This window comes from Carcharhinus amblyrhynchos, chromosome 23, assembly GCF_965287045.1.
Source record: "Carcharhinus amblyrhynchos chromosome 23, sCarAmb.v2.hapA, whole genome shotgun sequence".
NCBI classification, from domain to species: Eukaryota; Metazoa; Chordata; class Chondrichthyes; order Carcharhiniformes; family Carcharhinidae; genus Carcharhinus; species Carcharhinus amblyrhynchos.
Window position 1 is genome coordinate 19,981,750 of NC_137346.1, and position 22,003 is coordinate 20,003,752.

At 43.7% G+C, this 22,003-nt stretch overlaps 1 protein-coding gene across 2 annotated transcripts in view; it reads left to right on the top strand.

The window, feature by feature from the left end:
* The window catches only part of sez6b (seizure related 6 homolog b), an 854,076-nt gene that overhangs the window by 335,543 nt on the left and 496,530 nt on the right, over positions 1 to 22,003 (top strand). The gene's annotated exons all lie outside the window — the stretch shown is intronic.

Consider the following 22,003-nt stretch of genomic DNA (forward strand, 5'->3'; position numbering starts at 1 on the left):
TTAAACAGATACATTGGTTAAGTATAATATAGAAAGCAGTAAGGAAATAAATGAGATTGAAAGTACAATACAGAGAAGCAGTAAAGATTTTGATCAAAAAAGTTCTTTCCACTGTATTAATATCTGGAGGGAATAAACTTAAGGACATCAACAGAAGAACCAAGTGAGAGGCATATGATCATTTTTCTTCAGGATTAGTAGAAATAGGGCGGATGCAGAATCCATAATAGCTTTGGAAAGGGATGTATATTAGTTTAGTTTATTACTTAGTGTCACAAGTGGGCTTACATTAACACTGCAATGTGAAAATCTCCCAGTCGCCACATTCCAGCGCCTGCTCTGGTACACTGAGGGAGAATTTAGCAAGGCCAAGGCATCTAACTAGAATGTCTTTTGGACTTTGGGAGGAAACTGGAGACAGGGAGAACGTGCAGACTCCGCTCAGGCAATGACCCAAGCCAGGAATCGAACCCAGGTCCCTGGCACTGTGAGGCAGCAGCACTAACCACTGTGCCACTGCACCACCCATTCAAAAAGAGAGAGAGAAATTGCACAGATGGGGAAAGGATAGAGGAATTTTTGATATCTGTTACAAATGGTGATGGGCTGAATGGCCTCTCTTTCCTGCTGTAAAAGTCTATAGTTCTGTGAAAAAAATAATTCAGGTGTTCGAAAATGCTCCTTAGTTATGTGAAACACATTTACATATACCTTCTCAATAAGGCCTAATTATTCCATTCAGTTTGGACCTTCAAACAGGTAACGTTATTTTGTTGCTCAGGAAACAGTGGGAGCTCTCCTTCATGTCTGGCTCATTCTATACTTGATCTGTGAGTGTTTAAGGCAAAAGTCAGTATATAAATAATGAATATTCCTGTGCCTGCTATTTGTACGCAATTGTTATTCGGGCAGTATGGTAGCACAGTGGTTAGCACTGCTGCCTCACGGCGCTAGGGACCCAGGTTCAATTCCCGGTGTGGGTCACTGTCTCTGTGGAATCTGCAGGTTCTCCCCGTGTCAGCGTGGGTTTCCTCCCACAAGTCAGAAAGACATGCTAGTTAGGTGCATTGGGCAGGGTAAATTTGCCCTCAGTGTGCCCAAACACATGCCGGATTAGGGGAATTTCACAGTAACTTCATGCAGTGTTCATGTAAGCCTACTTGTGACACCAATAAATAAACATTAATATTTCTTGCCAACAACATGGCTTTTGAACTCAAATTAGTGAGATAATATTACAACTGCTGGATCAACATAGCATGTTTAGGCTTTTGACAAAATCTCAGACTGGGCACAAGAAACAGCTGAAAGGTTGCACCCACTGTACACAAGTGATTCTAGTTTAATTGCCTCTCATTAAATAAAAATTGAACCATAATACGATAACTTGAAGACTTTTGGTAAGGCAGGGTGCCAAACTACAGCTTCTTGAGAATAATATGTTTTTTAGCAACCATCTGTTCCTATTTTTTTCAGTCAGAATATGTCGGTCTGCAGTTTGCAATGGAAGTTCCTCTGGCCTCAGCCTAGCTCTCACACTGTGTGACTTGGTACTTTAGTCACCATTGCATTCAAATGGAGCAATGGCTGTAGCTGACAATGTTTAGGTTCATGATGCCAACATCAGGATAGATGTGTATCTTGCTGCATTTCCACTCAAAGATATGCCTATTGGGACAGATTGTAGCAAGCTTCGTTCTGCATTCAGCTATGTAGAGAAAGTTAAATGAATGTTTTAATTTCTAACACAATGATAACCCTTTACGACCAACTATTTGTTAGAGCTGTTCTTCCCTGATTCTTCGAATCATAGAAACCCTACAGTGCAGAAAGAGGCCATTGAGTCTGCACCGACCACAATCCCACCCAGGCCCTGCCCCTATATCCCTCCACATTTACCCGCTATCCCTCTAACCTACACATCTCTGGATACTAAGGGGCAATTTTAGCGTGGCCAATCAACTTAACCCGCACATCGTTGGATTGTGGGAGGAAACTGGAGCACCTGGAGGAAACCCACTCAGACATGAGGAGAATGTGCAAACTCCACACACAGTGACCCAAGCCAGGAATCAAACCCAGGCTTCTGGAGCTGTGAAGCAGCAGTGCTAACCACTGTCATATTCTGGCAACAATAGTGGCAAAAAGGACCAGACACGAGATCAAATGTAATGGGCCGAACGGCCTTTTTTTTAATGGTGAAAAACTCTATTATGGGTGGAATGTTACAGCCATTCACACTGACGGGATTTTCCCATCCCAAACTTTGGTGCAACAGGAGCATGGTGTGAACGCCGGTAAGATTATGCTTTTTGATTCTGATGTGGAGTTGCCGGCATTGGACTAGGGTAAGCACAGTAATTAGTCTCGCAACACTAGGTTAAAGTCCAACAGGTTTATTTGGTAGCACGAGCTTTTGGAGCATTGCCCCTTCATCACTCTATGAGAGGAGGAAGATCCAGGTCAGAAAAATTCAAAGTGAAGGTAAACGTTCCACATGATGGGCTGTTGTGGGAATTGTTTGTGATGGAGTGATTTTCTTCCTCCCTGTGGTATTGCCCCAAAGCCTGTGGCCGTACTGATATTAGGGAGTGGCAGAACCCAGTGTTGGGCCTCTTAGCGAGGGTCCATGTACTCTGCGTGAGTGAATGGGTTTTGAGCGAGTCAGAATCACAGAATTCTACAGCACAAAAGGAGGCCATTCAACCCATTGAATCTGTGCCGACCACAACCCTATCCCTATAGCCTCATTCATTTACCCTAGCTAGTCCCCCGACACTAAGGGACAATTTAGCGTGGCCAATCCACCTAACCAGCACATCTTTTGGATTTCGGGAGGAAACCCACGGAAACATGGGGAGAACGTGCAAATTCCATGTGGACAGTGACCCAAGCCAAGAATCGAACCCAAGTCCCTGGTACTGTGAGGCAGTAGTGCTAATCACTGTGCCATCCTTAACCTTACCCTTGGCTTCACATCTCCTGTCATTTGCCCCTCACCTCAACCAGACTCTTGAAATAGGCTCATCTGACCTATCCAACATCTTTCAGGACTTCTTTTCAAGACTTAATTGCTAACCCTTTGTGAATTGTTGTATTTATAATCCATTTTTTCACTTGTCATCTGAGTCAGGACCTGTTGATATTTTTAAAACACTATCTGTGTGGACCAGTAAAATATATGCTTACACTGTAAACTTGCCACCAAGCAACAGAGGAGTTGCAGTCTCTCAGATTTACAAAGTTTTAGCTGCACAGCAGATACTCTGTTAACTAGGGCAGCACGATGGCACAATGGTTGGCGGTGCTACCTCACGTTACCATGGACCTGGGTTCCATTCCCGGCTTGGGTCACTGTGCAGAGTCTGCACATTCTCCCCGTGTCTGCGTGGGTTTCCTTGGGTGCTCCGGTTTCCTCCTGCAGTCTGAAAGATGTGCTGGTCAGGTGCATTGGCCATGCTAAATTCTCCCTCAGTGTACCCGAACAGGCACTGGAGTGTGGCGACTAGGGGATTTTCATAGTAACTTCATTGCAGTGTTAACGTAAGTCTACTAAAGGCACTAATAAATAAACTTTAAAATTTTAAATGAATCCAGTAACAGTGTTTCACATAATTACAGTTGAAATAATTGAAGGGTTATTTTAATAAGATGTATAATGTACACAAGTTCTCTGAGAACCTAAAAATTATTCTGAGTCTGCTCATCTGTAAGGTCAGTAGGATGAAACGTATTTCTCTACTGTTTAGCCAGCAGCGTGTACACTCACAAGGAAGTGGAACCACAGTCAACATTGTCCGGTAAAATATCAAGATGTACATGGTTGCCACGGTGAGTTGTGAGGCTTCAGGTGACCTCCAGAGAGAAAAATCTGCTTTATTCAATGGTTTTTTTCAGCACATTGCTAAACTCCTTTCAAGACTCACAGTGTAAAATACATGGCAGGGGGAAAAAGTTCCACTGAGCAGTTCAAAATAAATAACTAGCAATATTATGTTAAACCTAATTTTGGTACCTTAATCCCAAATTGCCACCTTTCACAGAGGGCTGGAAAAATGAACACACTCTTGATGCAGGGCCTCTGTGCTTATATAATTATAATTCTAATAATAGACCACTCAATGGAGTTGCTCATGGGTAGTTCAGGACGTGCAGGTTCTGATGTCTGCTCCAGCCCATTGCAACCTGAACATAGAAGTGTAGGAGGTGGCCATTCAGACATTTGAACCTGCTCCGCTGTTCGTTATGATCCTGACAGAGCAGAAGGAGGCCATTCGGCCTATCGAGTCTACATCGACCACAATCCCACCCAGGCCCCATTCCCATAACCCCACATATTTACTCTGCTAATCCCTAGGGCCGAGTTCGCGTGGCCAGTTAACCCAACCTGCACATCTTTGGACTGAGGGAGGAAACCGAAGCACCCAAGGAAACATGGGGAGAATGTGCAAGCTCCACACCGACCGTGACCCGAGGCCAGAATTGAACCCGGGTGCCTGGCAGTATGAGGAAGCAGTGCTAACCACTACGCTGCTGTGTTGCCCTGATCATCCTACTCAATAGCCTGACCCCCCTCCTCTAGCCCCCATATCCTTAAACCTCCTTCACCCCAACAGCTAGATCTAACTCCTTGAAAACGTTCAATGTTTTGGCCTCAACTGCTTTCAGCAATGGGGAATTCCACAGGCTGACCACTCTCTGGGTGAAGAAATTTCTCATTTCTTGTCCTAAATGGTTTACCCTTTCGATTATGATCCCTTGTTCTGGACTCCCCACTATCAAGGACATCCCTCTTGCATTTCCCCTGTCTAAACCCTGTTAGAATTTTACAGGTATCTAAGAGACCACCCCCCCCTCCCCATTCCTCTGAACTCCAGCGAATATAATCCTAACCAAATCAATCTCTCTTCACACATCAATCCGTCATCCCAGGAATCAGGCTGGAGTTGTATCATAACTGCAACATTGCCAAGTACAGGACTGACGTTGGGGAAAAATATTTCAACACCATTCTGTCACCAAAAGGCTGATAAAATTTCTCAACCCATTTACAGTGCATTTATAAGATCAGTTAATTGTGTCTTCTCAACACTTGTGGCTCTTCTTAAATTTCCGCCGTGGATTTTTTTGATTTGATTTATTATTGTCACATGTATTAGTATGCAGTGAAAAGCATTGTTTCTTCTGCATTATACAGACAAAGCGTACCATGCATAGGGAAGGAAAGGAGTGAATGCAGAATATAGTGTTACAGTTAAAGCCCACCAACGCCTCTACTTTCTCAGGAGGTTAAGAAAATTTGCCATGCCCACAAAGACTGTCACCAACTTCTATAGATGCAGCATAGAAAGCATTCTTTCTGGTTGTATCATAGCTTGGTATGGCTCTTGCTCTGTCCAAGACTAAGAAAATACAAAGGTTCATGAATGAAGCCCAGCCCATCACTTCCATCCATCACTAAACCAGCCTTCAATCCACTGACTCTGTCTACCCTTCCCACTCGCTGCCTTGGCAAAGCAGCCAGCATAATCAAGGACCTCATGCACCCCGGGCAATCTCTATTCTACCACCTTCTGTGTGAGGACATGTACCAACTGCAGCTTCTTCCCTGCTGCCATCAGACTTTTGGATGGATCTACCTCGCATTAAGATGATCTTTCTCTACACCCTAGCTGTGGATTTGTTTAGGATGTAAGTCATTGGTTTGTTTTGTTCTCGCCTCCCCTCCTTCTGAAATATCTCTCCAATTTCACAGCTTGATTAGACAGAGAGATATTTTGCTTCCACTTGGTCCTCATCTTGGAGCCAGAGCAATTGCAGAAGTTGTTGCGTCTCCAGCATTTGAATGGGGTGCTCATTTTCTTGTGTTTGCACTCCGACAGATTCCCTGAGCTGGGCATGAGAGAGTCTCCTTAACATTCTCTCCCAGCCCATCACAAATATCAGTCCCTCTTAATGACACAACAAAACCTCATCCCAAATAAGCCCACCATGACTAAAACTATGTAAAATGGTAGAAATGGGCAAATCTTACCTTTTTTCGGCTGTTCAGATCTCAAACTATTTTGCACGTTTTCCATTTGGAATTGAAGTGGTGAGAGTTGTCGAGGTTCGATCGCTGGGTCCTGTGTCTTTGCGTGGGCAGAATGAAACTATAACTTCCGCATTGCCTGGGCAGCACAGTTTCACAGTGGTGAGTACTGTTTCACCTCAGCCAAATTGCTGAGATGGCTTTGAAAAATTGCATTAGGTAAAGCCTCGGTTTAACCTCATTGGCTATCTTGATCCTTTAAGACCAACATAATTCCCTGCTGGCATGACGGAAGGCTGGAAGGTGTAAGAGATTCTGGCTAGCACCTGATTTAAGGGCTTTAAATGTATGTAAATGAGATTTAAATGTATGCAAATTAGATTTAAATGTATGCAAATGGAATTCACACCACTCAGCAGTGGGTTACCTGCCGTTAACTTGCTCTGAGGAAAATTGCAAACAGTTCTTATGTTGGTGGGTTTCTGACATTTTGCCCACCACTAAAATCTCCACTCCCATCTGCTGTGAAACCTCTCCCCCCACCATGGGCGGGATGGAAAAATTCCACCCAATGTTACCATCCAGTGAGAGGGAAGGTTGAAAATGTTCAATCTCCTTTCATATTTTGCACTCTGAACATGGTTGGTACATCATCCAATGGAAATTTATGTCTGCTCCCTGAGGAGGCAAAACCAACTCTCTTATTTTGTTTATCATTCAGTAGGCTTACATTAACACTGCCATGAAGTTACAGTGAAAAATCTCTGAATCACCACACTCCAGTGCCTGTACACTGAGGGAGAATTCAGCATGGCCAACGCACCTTACCAGCACATCTTTCGGACTGTGGGAGGAAACCAGAGCACCCGGAGGAAACCCATGCAGACAAGGGGAGAGCTCCACACACATAATTACCCAAGGCTGGAATCGAACCTGGGCCCCTGGCGCTGTGAGGCAGCAACGCTAATCACTGTGCCACCATACCCACCCTCAGCAGAATTGTTGCCATTGTATAAACCTAGTTTATACCATTGGTTTATACTGCTAGTTGGCGCTGATAACAACCTGGCAATATAAATGCAAAGGGACCTGTGGGAATGATTTCCTTTGGCTGCTGTGTATAGCATCACCGCAAACAATTTCACTGCAAGTGCATCATCTGTAAGGAAATTGTTTGTGCTCATTCCTTAATTAGTTCCCCCTCACTGTTATGTGACATCCCAACCCCTTAAACAGCAAGAAAAATCCAACTGTCACAAAAATGGACTTAAAATATACCTCATAACATGAAATTCTTGAAAAATCAGATCAAATTACCCTTGTACTGATGTCTAGCTCATTACTGTACTTGGAGCCATGCTGACTGTTTTCAAATGTTGCTGTATTAACAAGACCCAGGTCTACAAACACGCAGCATGTGATTTTATTAACAAGTCTCCATTATAGGATATTCAGAACGTAACTGTGCATATCCTGGTACCTGCATCCTTCCTCTGACCCATACACAACATGCAGTGTTGGCTTTCAAGGTGCTGTCAGAATGAATGTTCTGCCCATTTGTTTAAGTTGGAATTTGAGTCAAAGGCCTTGGAGATGTCTTTAAAAAAAGTGTGGGATTGTGATATCTTTCATCCAATCGCGTTGTGAATATTTTAGAATCCTTTCTGTAAAAGTCACTGCGGAAAGAAAAAGTGGATGTATGTCAAAGGGAATACTTGTGGAAAATAAAAGGAACTTGCTAATTAGGACATGGGAGGCTGTGTTTGACACTGTAATCTCAATGTATCTAGCATTTCTGTAGTCCCCATTAGGACTGGTGAGAAGGAGCACTACATTTAGAGGATGGTGAATGGATGTCGAATTTCATTCTGTCAGAAAGTAAGTTGTAAAAAATGAAGCCTTTTTCCTCAAAGCGTTGAAACTGGATCTATAATTATCTAATCTGTTAATTAATATATTTTGAAACGTTTTATCATGGTCATTTGGCCGTATCTCAAGACGAAGCCCTATTAGTAGCTGAACAAAAATTGGTGGGTACAGGTCAATTGGAGTGTTATGAGCAATTTTGGTCCCTGTATCTTAGGAAGGATGTGCTGGTCTTGGAGAGGGTCCAGAGGCGGTCCACTGAGAACGATCTCAGGAATGAAAAGCTGACCGATGTATGAGGAGCATTGAGGACTTGAGTCTGTACCGGTTGGCGTTTAGAAGGATGAGGGGATTATCTCATTGAAACGTACAGAATTCTAAAAGACCTGGATGGAGTGAAGATGTTTCCATTAGTAGGAGAGATTAGGATCTGAAGGCACAGTCTCAGAATAAAGGGACGACCCTTTAGAACTGAGATGAGGAGGAATTTCTTCAGCCAGAGGTGGTAAATCTGTGGAATTCATTGCCACAGAAAGCTGTGGTGGCCATGTCATTGAGTATATCTAAGACAGTGATAGGTAGGTTCTTGATTAGTAAGGGGATCAAAGATTACAGAGAATAGTTTGAGAAACTTATCAGCTATGATAGAATGGCGGAGCAGACTCGATAATCTAAATGGCCTAATTCTGCTCCTATATCTTGTAGTCTTATGTCTAATCAAGAAAAATGTACTCTAAGGTTGGTACTCTCTACCTCCTACTTTGTTTCAGTGTAACTATCTTGCACAATTCCACGTTGACGTGAGGCAAACATACAGAGCTTTTGCTAAAATAGCGACTTTTAATGTGAAAAATGTTAAGGTTAGTGTGTCATTGAATCCATACAGTGTAGGACACCATTCGGCCCATTGGGTCTGCACCGACTCTTTAACAGAACATTCCAGGCCCTCATACATCACATATTTACCCCCAAAAATCCTGGGACAATATATCATGGCCAACCCACCTAACCGACACACCTTTGGATTGTGGCAGGAAACCAGAGCACCCAGAGGAAACCCGCGCAGACACAGGGAGAATGTGCAAACTCCACCCAATTGAGCCCTGGTCCCTGGTGCTGCGAGACGGCAATGCTAACCACTGTGCCACCATGCCATCTTGTCCTGAAGTAAAATAACACGGGTAGAGAAGAATAGATTTTTAACACTTTTTTAAAAAAGTAAGTCGTCTCACAACACCAGGTTAAAGTCCAACAGGTTTATTTGGAACCACGAGCCTTCATCAGGTGAGTGGAGAGACAGGTTTCACAAACATAGCATATGTAGACAAAGACACGACTACAAGATAATGGTTGGAATGTGAGTCTTTTCAAGTAATCAAGTCTTTACAGACACAGACAGCGCACGTGGAGAGAGGGATAATCACAGGTTAAAGAGGTGTGAATTGTCTCAAGACAGGACAGTAAATAGGATTTTGCAAGCCCATTTTTTAAAAAGCACTAAACTGCAGGGCAACCATACATGAGATCTATATATACACCCTGCCTGCCTTTTTGCTTGCAGATCCTCATACGCAAATAAAGTTACATTCGCCGAGGATGTGCTTGATTTTAACATTACGTTGCACGCACCAGGGACGATAAAGTATTCCTCACCACACCAAGGACATCCTTCATCTTGACGAACACAAAACCTGACTGGAAAGGAAAGCCACGTAAACTAAAAGTGCGAAGCCGTGGAAAATAATCATAATTTATAATTTTATAATTCCTTTTGTAAATTAATCTGGAGCCCCCATCAATCCTGCGCCACTGTTTCAGCTTCTGCACATTTTATGCCAATCTGCTGTAGCCTTGGAGAAGTATTAATGTGACTGTATTAAATTGTCAGGGTTGACTGCCGGTATTACTGACTGCAATGTCAATTAACTTGCTTCAGTATCTCTCATTACAATTTACTAAGGAATGAATCCTGAGATAAAGCAATCAGCTTTATTGACGGGATTCTGATCCTGTGCATTCTGAGATTTCAGCATGCAGCCTGAGGCAGTTGTGAAAATTACCTTCGAACATGACACCTACCGACACTCATCCAGCACCCCTGAGATTAAAAGGATCACAGCAGTTTTGTCATTTAAGTGAAAAGACCTGCAACAGGCAGGACAGTAGTTCCTCTGTCCCAATTTTAAGAACATAAGAAATAGGAGCAGGAGTAGGCCATCTAGCCCTTCGAGCCTGCCCCGCCATTCAATAAGGTCACGGCTGATCTGAAGTGGATCAGTTCCAATTTTGTATGGGCTCACCTTACATTAACCTGATCTTTCATAGAATCCCTACAGTGCAGAAGGAGGTCATTTGGCCCATCGAGTCTGCACCGACCACAATCCCACCCAGGCCCTATCCCGGAACCCCACATATTTGCCCTGCTAATCCCCAGACACTAGGATCAATTTAGCATGACCAATCCACCTAACCCACACGTCTTTGGGTTGTGGGAAGAAACTGGAGCACCCAGAGGAAACCCATGCAGATGCAGGGAAAAAGTGCAGACTCCACACGGACAGTGATCTGAGGCGGAATTTAACCCAAGTCCCTGGCGCTGTGAGGCGGCATTGCTAACCATTGTCACCATGACACCCTTTCTATACATCCTAGCTGTGGCTGTAACACTATATCCTGCACCCTTTCCCTTCATTCTCTCCATGTACTCTATGAACGGTATGCTTTGTCTTTATAGCATGCAAGAAACAATACTTTTCACTGCACGTGTGACAATAAATCAAATCAAAAAGTCAAATGGATCTCGCTGCAGGGATGCAATGCCTGTTAGCAACCCACAATTGTGGGACAATCGAGGGAGAGTTTGCATGAAGCAGACGCCATCATCCCCTCTCAGTTGAAGGAAAGCTTTGGGGTGGGTTGGAGGAGGAGACCTGGAGGCCCAGGAGAAGGCCGCAAAACACTGCAAGATCGACAGCCATACAATCAGAGATGGGAGCTGCTGATGGAGGAAGGCGAACGAGGGGGGCACCCTCTGTCAGCTGGACGGTTTTGACCTCAGTGGGGCCTGTTACTGGAAAATTCCAGGCGGTGACAGGAGTGTGCCTTTATAGGCTTTGTGATTAGTCTAATCAGCTATCCCACCCACTCCCACCCCCTCCCCCCTCAAACAGCCTCCTTCAAAATACACCAGAGGTGCAATGTGCCAGCAGAATTGGCACGTTGATTAATGGCATTAAATTACTGGTAGTGCCACCTCCGAGCTCATCCCTGCACCTTTATGGACATCCAGTCCAAGCTGCGCACCATGAGACGACATACTGGAGGAAAATACCAATCAACACATCAAAATTCATCCCTCAAATGTGTTAAGTTCCTTGGTACAACGACAGATACTAGACAACATTTAGCACCCTTTAGTTGGCATTGTATTAATGTCTCTGGGGTGGTTTTGGCAGTATTCCTGAAACACAGCTCTCGCTCAACTCAGTAAGAACCAAAATATAAAGCTGTCTGATTTTCTCAAAGTGAAGGACCTAACCAGAAAAAATCCCACTGGCTTCTCTTTGGATCAGTGGTTTTGCCCTTTGCTATCTTTAGGTACAGATATTAGTTTTTTGTGTGGATATTTATACACAGTCTCATCTGTGGCAGCAATCCATCAGAGGTAGAGCCCTATCTCTGTTACTGAGAATCTTGCAAATTTCGAATATCCGATCAACAAGGGGATTGAAAGCAGAAAGGAAACATTGGTGTGGGATCCTTTGTATAGTTTGCTTCAGTTGAAAGGCTTAATTTTAAGATATTCCTGCCTGTGTAACTAACTATGCAAAACTTCAAAGTCAACTTGGCCACATTTTAAACTCAGCAGGCACTCTGGGATTATCTTAGAAATTGACTGCATTCTTTGAACGTACAATGCACATGCTTTCTCATAATCTAAAACAGAAGCTTTCATGGCCACACAGCTGCCAATTATTTATGAAAGTTAAGGACACAGTTTGTACCAGCAATTTCAGTAACACAGATTACCAATAGCATTTATTGTGCATTTTAATGTGTGTGTCGACTTCAGTGTTGTTTTCAAGCTCAGTGAATATTTGAGATTAGTACAGAGGGCCGGCAGTGAAAAAGTCAGTTTCTCCAAGTTAACTTTTCTCTTTTTTTGTGTCTGTAGTGTTAACTTTAAGTTTTATTCAATGAAGAAAATTGTTTTTAGAAATCGAACCAAGTGCTGCTTCTGTCCATGTTGGGGAATGAATGGACCCTACAATTGGCTGGCTTTAAAAGTCAGCTTTATGTTGAATGGTTGCTGCTCGTAATACAAACATAAGGAACAGAATTACTCCATTGGAAAGGTCGATGAGTAAAGGATGACATTTCATGTCTAAAACCCTTCCTTAGGCCAGGAAAATAAAGCTTTCAAAGTTTATTTATTAGTGTTACAAGTGGGCTTACATTAACACTGCAATGAAGTTACTGTGAAAGTTCCCTAGTTGCCACATCAGGCACCCTGTTCGGATATACCAAGGAGAATTTAGTATGGCCAATGCACCCAACCAGTGCATCATTTAGACTGTGGGAGAAAATGGAGAAAATCCACACAGGCACGGGGAGAGCACGTGTGAAACGATAGTGGTCGGGGCCACAGGGAGCCCGGACGTAATGGAATTGTATGTATGAGACACAGTGTGTGGATACATAAAAGGAAATGGGTAGAATGGGATGTACAGAAATCTATCAAGGTGGAGGAACATTAAAAGACTACAATCCCAATGAAGGTGTTCAGATCTCTCGAACTCTAATTCAAGGAACAATCTCCTCCTTCCCTGCCCACAGTGGCACAATGGTTAGCACTGCTGCCTCACAGTGCTAGGGACCTGGGTTCGAATGCTGGCTTGGGTCATGTTCTCCCCATGTCTGCGTATATTTTCTCCGGGTGCTCCAGTTTCCTCCCACAGTGCAAAAGATGTGCCGGTTAGGTGCATTGGCCATGTTAAATTCCCCCTCAGTGTACCCGTACAGGCACTGGAGTGTGGCTTCTAGGGGATTTTCACAGTAACTTCAGTGCAGTAAGCCTACTTGTGACACTAATAAATCAATTTTAAAAACTTTAAAGCCCTCCCCAAAAATGCTGGCACAATCGTCCCACATTGCTGGCACTCTTTATCAAGGAGAAGAAATGGATGCCATTGTTCAAGTCAAGCTCACGGAGCTGCCAAGTGCTTGGTAGAAAGGGGAGGTTCTGGTCTTCAAGCTTACAATTGAACCTAATTGGATTGATACAGGAGAGTTCAAACAGGCTCTGTGTCCTTCTATCCCCCACCCTTCCCGTTACGATGGTGGTAAAAGTGAAGTTAGATTGGGAGAAGTTAAAATAAAAACATTGCCATGCTGGGATTCTGCTCTTTCTACCAGCAGTCCACTAACAAAGTAACTGTGCAGCATGAAAATATCGATTTGATCAATGTCATTATTAGAATAGTACCTCCTGTCACACCAGAATAACATTCCTACTTCCCACAGCCAGTCTTCACTGAGAAATGCCCATCAAATAAATGCAGTTAGAGCACATCTTATGGTGCTGACACCAAATTAACTGTAATGGCCCATTGGGAACTGGGGATTTGAACTGCCCAAACTGATCTCTGTTGATTTTTCCAGGCACCAGGAAAGGAAGAGACGTTATCCTCAAATAAGCCAGATACTGAGGAACAAATTAGGGAGATCTCTGGTCTGATCGCTGTTGAGTGAAAATGCTTTCTGTTGCAGCAGTAATGGGGAACCCCGCAACAATTCTCAATGTTATTGTCAGAGGAGAGAGAAAAATGTTAGCACTGCTGTCTCACAGCTCCAGGGAGTTGGGTTCAATTCCGTCCTCGGGTCACTGTCTGTGTGGAGATTGCATGTTCTCCCCTTGTCTGGGTGGGTTTCCTCTGGGTGCCCCGGTTTTCTCCCGCAGTCCAAAGATGTGCAGGTTAGGTGGATTGGCCATGCTAAAATTGCCCCTTAGTGTCCTCAACTGTGTAGGTGAGGGGGGATTAGCCACAGTAAATGTGTGGGGTTACAGGCTTAGGGCAGGGGAAGGGGGCCTGGGTAAGATACTTTGTCAGAGAGTTGGTATAGGTGCAGTGGGCTGAATGGCCTCTTCTGCACTGTAGGGATTCTATGATACTTGCTCTTGTCCGCTGCCTAGTTAGCTCTGTAAGAGGCTAAACATCAGGTAGGCACTGAGACCGCCTGCAACAGCTAATTTGTACTCGAGCATGAGTCACCACCTTCTGGTAAGGAAAGGTAAGAGAGTCAGAGTTGGCAAAACTCTCTTCTTTCTCCAAGGTATTGAATGACAAATTAAATGGATAAATCAATATTACAGGGTATGCTTTGTGTGACTGCATCAACCTACTACACTAAACAGTATTAACAAAAGTAATGCTCTTTCATTCTTGATGCTGTCTATCCATTGATGTGCAACGTTAGTGTAAAAGCAGCAAAGCAATAGTGTGCCTGGCTGGTTTCTGCATAGACTGACGATGCAGATGAGAAACTTCCATGAGAGTGTGGATAATCGCAATTATTTACAGAGGAAAATAGTGCAGCACTTCCAATCCGAGTGCAATTTAGCACAGTTTGGAAAGTCAGTGAATGCTGGTTAGAGCTGGAGTTAGAATGATTGATGCACTGGCCTGGTTAGATGAATAATGAACGCACTCGTGTGTTCAGGGAGGAGGATAGATCATAAACCTGTTGGTGTGTGCTCAGGGGTTTGTGCTAATGTGCATTTAAAAGATGCATAATGATTTTATTCTTAAATTTAACAATCGGGTACATTTAGATAAATTGTGTCAGGAACGGATGTCTGTGCGTGACATGAGAATTTGCCACGCAGCTATTCAGGGATTTTATACACTTCTGTTCATTCTTCAAACATTTACATATTGCCATTTCCACTTGTAACTGCAGCCATTAGATTAATGATTACAACAAGAACAGGAAATGCTGAAAAATCTCAGCAGGTCTGACAGCATCTGTGGAGAGAGAATAGAGCCAATGTTTTGAGTTTGGATGATGCATTGAAATGCTGGAAAATCTCAGCAGGTCTGTGGAGAGAGAATAGAGCTCTAGATGTCGTCAGACCTGCTGAGATTTTCCTGCATTTTCTGTTCTTGTTTCAGATTCCAGAATCTGCAGTAATTTGCCTCTATGTTAATGATCATCCTTGTGCATCCTTAGCCAGTCCTGGTATGAATGGGAGAGGATGGGGCGGATGTAATAGATTAGACTGTGTGGGGTGGCAGAGTGTGGGGAGGGGGCTGTTATTGTTGGGGGATGCTGTAGCTGAAGGGCAGTGCCAGTTCAAACTGGAGATTGAGTGAGTAGAAGGGCTCAATGATTGAGGGGTAGAGGGAATAGAAGGGCCTAATGATTGGGGGTGGGTCCGATGATTGGGCGGAGGTGACGATGATCAGGCCAGTGGTGGTGGGGGTGGTTAGGGGGGCAGAAGGGACTGATGTTTGGAGAGAGGGCCCAATGATCGGGTGAGGAGGGGGGAGGGAAGGGGCTGACGATCTGAGGGTGGGATGGGGAAAGGGGCTGATGATCAGGAGTAGAGGTGTGCCAACTCCGAATGGGGGTGGGCCAGGGAGCACTTGAAACCTCCTATGGTGGGCTGTGAGGGAGAGGGGGTGGGGGGAGGTTTAGTCAGGTTTAAAGATGGCTCCCTGATCTCTGTGCAGCCGCATTTTGCTGGCGTATTGAGGCCACCCACTCCCCCATTGCATGGTAGCCTGAAAGACACCCCCTTGATTTTTTTAGGCAGAGTGTGGTAAGATCTGGAGAGCAATGCGCCGGTTTTCTTGCCAGAAACAACACTCTGCTGTTTGTTGGTAAGAGTTAGCCCGTGGTGAACCAGTTTTGAACTTGGCATTTGTTTTATGTGATCTGTCCATTGCTTGTCCTCCCCCTTTCTACCCTCCCTCTTACTGAGAAAAATATAGCTATTATTGTGAAACCAGCAAATGCAAATTATAGATCATAGCATGTTTTGTTTTAGTCATCTGTAATTCATGAATCCTGTGACTGCTCAGGCATTGTTGGATGTATCATATTGAGGGTTATTTATTTATCCTGATGGGTTAAGGTCCTCGTATGGAAATTTGTACCTCAGAGAGAAAAATAAACATGTTATATCCATACTCCATTCAGAACCGGTATGGAATTGATTGCTTTCTCAAATCAGTCAATCTACTGCATGATAATACTTATTTTAAATCTACACCCCCTCCCCACCACTAAACACTAAACCAGTAGTGCTGATTATCTCTCTACCCTCACTCCAAATGTCAGCAAATACTGGTTTAACTGCTATGAATACAGAAATATAGGGACAAGAATATTCCGTCTCCTTACGAGCAGCACAGTGATGGGCACTGCTGCTCCACAGCACCAGGGACCCCCGGATTCAATTCCGGCCTCGGGTCACTGTCACTGTGTGGAATCCGTACCTTCTCCCCGTGTCAGCGTGGGTTCCCCCCAGATGCTCTTGTTTCCTCTCACACTCTGAAGGGGTGCGGGTTAGGTGGATTGGCCGTACTAAATTGCCCCTTAGTGTCAGGGGGATTAGCAGAGTAAATATGTGGCGTTACAGGAATATGGCCTAGGTGGGGTTGTGGCCAGTGCAGACTTGATGGGTCGAATGGCCTCCTTCTGCACTGTAGGGATTCTATGATTCATTGTGCTGACTGACCCTGAATCAACTACTTTCTTGGGGGCTAGTACTGTGGATGCTGGAAATCTGATATAAAACCAGAAAAAGCTGGAAGTTCTTGGCAGGTCTGGCACCATTTTTGGGAAGAGAAACAAAGTTAGCGTTACACGTTAATAACCCTGGAACTATTAAACTCCTGACGAAGGGTCATTTCCCTGAAAAGTTAACATATTTCTGTCTCCACGGATGCTGCCAGACCTGCTGAGTATTTTCAACAAAATGCATTCTTGAAGATCTGTTTCACTGCCCCATAGGAAGAACACACAGGTTAAAGAATGTGGGGAACAGGTGGAGAGGTGGATTTGAGGCCGGGAAGAGATCAGCCACAATCTGATTGAATGGCGGAGCTGAATCCATAGAATGGATTCATAGAATCCCAACAGTGCAGAAGGAGGCCATTCGGCCCATCGAGCCTGCACCGACAACGATCCCACCCAGGTCCTATCCCAGTGACACCACATATTCACCCTGCTAATTCCCCTGACTCTAAGGGGCAATTTAGCAATCAACCCAACTTGCACATCTTTGCCCATTTGTGCTCCTAATTCCTGCGTTTCTATGTTCTGTCTCATCTCCAAACTTGTTTAAATCCTAAGATTTTTGAACTTGTGTCCTGTGGCCATTGACCAAAATAACTCATTGCCTTCCTCATCAGTGTTTGTATCAGTTCTCCTGCTTAATCCTTCTTCACGAATAAAAAATAAGCTTAGCCATTTGAACCTTTCATCTAAATTTAGCACCCTGAAGTCTAGAAATATCTCGGTCATTCCTTCCCGAACCATTGTAATGGTTGTATCATTTTTGAAATTCAATTACCAAAATTGTGCGCCATACTTTGAAAAGGTTTTATTATTGATCTGTGTATTGTTAGTACTTCCAGTTCTGGACTGGAAGTCCAATAATCTTGTGGAAACTCCAATGTGTAATTTATTGTATCAGCACCTGCCTCATACTGACTAGGTACTTTGAAGTGTATCAATATATGATTACTTCTCAAGGTTTCATTTTTTTCAAGCTCTGGCAATTAAGAATGCTTTGTGCAGGATAAGATGATGTAAGGATTCCTGAATCATTTGCTTTATGGGTTTGGACAATGGTTGTCACCCGAAGCTTCAGGAAATATAAGATTACTGTCAGAGATCCTAGGTACTAGCAACCTTAGGCACTCTTAGTCAACTTGAGTACAAACAGGGCTATACACCATGCATAACCCAACACGAGGCCTTTAATGAATTATGCACAAGGAGGAACCAGCTTGTAGTTGTCCTGCAAGTGTTTCTGAAGTTACAAACAACTTAGCAATTATAGTCAATTACAGCAAATCAGAAACAAGCAATTTTTCTAACCCTTCATTTGCATACATATTCACCAATTAAATCCTGGCTTTTTGCCCTTTCACATCCACTGAAAAACTGACTGCTGCTAATCCTCCATTTGCATAGCACATCCCCATATCTTGCCTTTGGTATTTGTTATGGAAAAACCTGGTCTTGCTCACCCTCTGGTGAAGGCCGAAGAACAGAATGTCATGGGGTCTATGCAGATGAAGATTAGCCTGTTCATGCTGAATAGCAGACACTGAATATCTGAAGATCTGTAAGCTGATAAACATTTTCCACTACAGTACAGGGAAGAAATGAAACTTTAGTTTGAATACTTTGACTCCCACACAATTTAACTTCCAAATTATGAAATTTCAATTTGTATATTTTAACTTTCACATCACGGTGCAGATCCCCTTCAATTGTTTGATCACTTGTCAAGCTGGTAAAATCCTTTGTATCACTTTGCAGGAATGTTAGGAAATAAAATTTGATGTTGTACCACAAAGAGTATGATGAAGGCAGATGGTTTAAACATTGGTCAAAGACTTTCACTTTGAGGAATGTCTCAAAAGAGGAAAGAGAATTGGAGAGGCAGGCACATTGAGGTGGGGAATTCCAGAGCCTAATGGCTGAGACAACCGAAGGCATGGTAACCAACGATGGAGTGATTTAAAATTGGGGATGAACCAAAGGTCTGAATTAGATGGGCACCAAGATTTCAAGATGACTGCACAGAGATAAGGAAGGGTGAAGAAATGAAGGGATTTGAAAATAAGCGTGGGAAGCATGGTGGCACAGTGGTTAGCACTGCTGTTCACAGCGCCAGGGACCCGGGTTCAATTCCGACCTCGGGTGACTTCTGTGAGAATTTGCACATTCTCCCCATGCCCACCTGGGTTTCCTCCAGTTTCCTCCCACAGTCCAAAGATGTGTGGGTTAGCTTGATTAGTTATGCTAAATTGTCACTTAATGTCAGGGGGGTTAGTGAGGTAAATACGTGGGGTTATCGGAATAGGGCCTCGGTGGGATTATGGTTGGTGCAGACTCGATGGGCCGAATTGCCTCCTGCAATGTCGGGATTCTATAATTCTTCTATGATTCTGGAATTATAAAATGGACCCATTGCCAGATAGGGAACAAATGTAGATCAGTGAGCTAATGTAGATCAGAGGCGATGGATGAATGTGACTTGGACTGAGTTCAGATATCAGAAGTGGAGTTTTGTTTGGCACAGTTGTGTACTCCTTCTGCACAATTATGGAGATAAGTTTATGTTTTCCTTATGTACAGTCAGTTGCAGAAGCAAGAGGAAAATTCATCTTGAACACCTTTTTTGTAACTTGCAGCAATATACCAATTTTAAAATAGTTTTAGGTGATGTCTCACCATTCCCTCCCCAATGTCCCTCCCTCCCATCAAATCCTATTCCTATGGAAAATGGTGAAGAAATCAACATTATGACCATGCATGAACAGGAGTACAGGAATAAGATTTGTTACAGAAATATTAGTAAAGGAAAGCTGCACGCTTCCGATCTTTATTTAATTTTTTTTGGGTGCGTTACTTAGCAAAAAGTCACATTTATTTAATAATTGGGAGTGAAAATCAGCTTTGGGATGGATTGCACCAATTCCCATTTTTTTCCTTTCTAAGAATTTAATGGATGGATTGATGTATATCCATTTCAGAAAGGATGTAACTTTCTCATGTAAATCACTTCAATTTGTTGTTTCATAGATGTACTAATACTGTCTTGGTGTCATAGAGTCCCATTGGCTCGTCACGTCTGCACTGACAATAATTACCACCAAAGTCATGCTAATCCCAATTTCCAGCACTTGTCCCATATCCTTGAATGTTATGATATTTCACGTGTCCATTCAATGCTTTTTAAGGGTTGTAGGTCTTCCGGCCTAACACTATCTTTCCAGGCAGTGCAATCCTCACCACCCTCTGAGTAAATTTTGTTTTTCTCAAATCCCCTCTGAATTTCCTGCCCTTTACTCTAAAACTATGCCCCCCTCATGATTAACCCAGGGGAACAGCTGCTTCCTATTCACTCTGTCCACATCCCTCAAAATCTTATACACTCAATCATGTCCTCCCTCAGCCTTTTCTGCTCTAAAGAAAACAATCCCAGTCAATCCAGTCTCTCCTTATAGCTCAAATGCTCCATCCCAGGTAACATCCTGGTGAAGCTCCTCTGTGTCCCCTCTAGCGCTATCATATCCTTCCGATAGTGAGGTGACCGGAACTGCACACAGTACTCCAGCTGAGGCCTAGCCAATGCTCTTGTACAGCTCCAACATAACCTCCTTACTCTTATACTGTATGCCATGAAGGTTGATTGGTGTTAGGTTGATTGGTGATACTAAATTGTCCTTTAGTGTAGGGTAAAGATTTTGGGTCAAGGGGATAGGGCCTCTGCAGGCTTGGTGGGCCGAATGGCCTCCTTCTGCACTATAGAGATTCTATAATTCTGTATCACTGACGTGAGGCTCACCGCTTTGTAATTCCCTCTACCACCCTTCTTGAAAAGCAGAACTACATTAGCTGTCATCCAGTACTCTGGCACTTCCTCTGTGTAAACACAGTAAGAAGTCTTACAGCACCAGGTTAAAGTCCAACCAATTTATTTGATAGTAAACTCACAAGCTTTCAGGGTTTGCTCCTTCATCAGGTGAATGGAGAGTTCTGGCCTCAGACATTCACCTGACGAAGAGACAAACCCCAAAAGCTTGTGAGTTTACGATCAAATAAATTGGTTGGACTTTAACCTGGTGTTGTGAGACTTCTTACTGTGTTTACCCCAGTCCAACGCCGGCATCGCCACATCATGACTTCCCCTGTGGCCAGAAAGGAATTTAAAATTTGCATCAGAGCTCTGTAATTTCCTGCATTACCTCCCACAGCAGCCTGGGATGCAGTTCACCCAGGCCTGGGGATTTATCCATTTTTAAACCTGCCAAAGCCTCCACTACTCTTCATTTCCTATGTTCAACTGCTCAAGCTCTCTGTCCCTATGTCCCCTATTTCTGGAGCAAAGACCAGTGAGAAGTATTTATTTAACACCTCGCAGTACCCTGCAGTTTCACATACACACTGTCCCCTTGGTCTCTAATGAGCCCTATACTTTCCCTAGTTAAACTCTTCCCCTTAATGTGTTTGTGGGATATCTCAGGATTCTTCCTAACCTGGCTCGTAAGTCCTTTCTCATGCCCTCTTTTTGCTTTTCTAACTGCTTTCTTAAGTTCCCTCTTGCACTTCCTACATTACGCAAGGATATTTTGGCTTTGGAGGGAGTGCAGAGGAGGTTTGCTAGGCTGATACTGGAGTTGAGGGGGTTGAGCTATGAGGAGAGGCTGAATAAACTAGGCTTGTACTCGTTAGAGTTTAGAAGAATGAGGGGAGATCTCATTGAGACGTATAAGATGATGAATGGGATGGATAGGATAGAGGTGGAGAGGCTCTTCCTGCTCAGGAAGGACAGTAGGACTAGGGGGCACAGCCTCAAGATAAAGGGGGGCGGTTTAGAACGGAGTTGAGGAGGAACTTCTTCACTCAAAGGGTGGTGAATCTCTGGAATTCTCTGCCCGTTGAAGTGGTGGAGGCTGCCTCGCTAAATATTTTTAAGACGCGGGTTGATGGGTTTTTGATAAGAGAGGGGATTAAGGGTTATGGGGAGAGGGCGGGAATGTGGAACTGAACCACGACAGATCAGCCATGATCTTATTGAATGGCGGGGCAGGCTCGAGGGGCTAGATGGCCTACTCCTGCTCCTATTTCTTATGTTCTTATTTCTCCCGAGTCGCAGCTGAATTTCTCCCTTTGGATTGCTAAAAGCCTTCCTTATCCAGTCCTGAATTTCCAAGGTTTCCTGAACTTATTGCTCTTGTATTTCCCTCGATAGGGAACACGTTGAAGCTCCATCTTATCTGATGTGTGCAGTAATTTATAGCCAATCTGACAGGAATGACCTTGAGAAAGGAATAGTTTGAATGTATATTTAGCTCTACA